The 419-nt window shown below is 33.4% G+C and overlaps 1 protein-coding gene across 1 annotated transcript in view; it reads left to right on the forward strand.

Annotated features, from left to right (window-relative positions):
* Positions 1–419, forward strand: part of LOC107675090 (neurofilament heavy polypeptide) — a 50,538-nt gene that overhangs the window by 13,178 nt on the left and 36,941 nt on the right. The window lies entirely within an intron of this gene.

Below are 419 nucleotides of genomic sequence, written 5' to 3' on the forward strand. Positions count from 1 at the left end.
TTAACCATGCTTTTATTATAGTAAAAGTACAGTAACCATGTTTTTTTTTTTTTTGAAAACTAAATGCATTTATTTTATTTTATTTTATTTTATTTTATTTACTTCTGCTTCCAATTAAACTATGGTTAGTGTATCAAAAACCATGATTAATTTGTGGTTACCATGGTTTAACCATGGTTTAACAATAGTAACCATTGTCTTTGGATTTATAGTAAACAGAGTAGATGTGTCTATGCTCCCGATGGCCAGTCCGCACCTGATTTCCACAGACACACAGAACGTGCAGGATTCATATATTGTCTTTTCGCGGCTTAATATTCACAGACACTAGTCCATATCGCGTTTTGATTCAAGTGTACTGACCTACTTTTGATTTATTCGTCCAAAATGTGGCATATTCCGTCCGCGTTAGGCTATAG

The sequence above is a fragment of the Sinocyclocheilus anshuiensis genome, unplaced genomic scaffold, assembly GCF_001515605.1.
Source record: "Sinocyclocheilus anshuiensis isolate Anshui unplaced genomic scaffold, SAMN03320099.WGS_v1.1 scaffold776, whole genome shotgun sequence".
Taxonomy (NCBI): Eukaryota; Metazoa; Chordata; class Actinopteri; order Cypriniformes; family Cyprinidae; genus Sinocyclocheilus; species Sinocyclocheilus anshuiensis.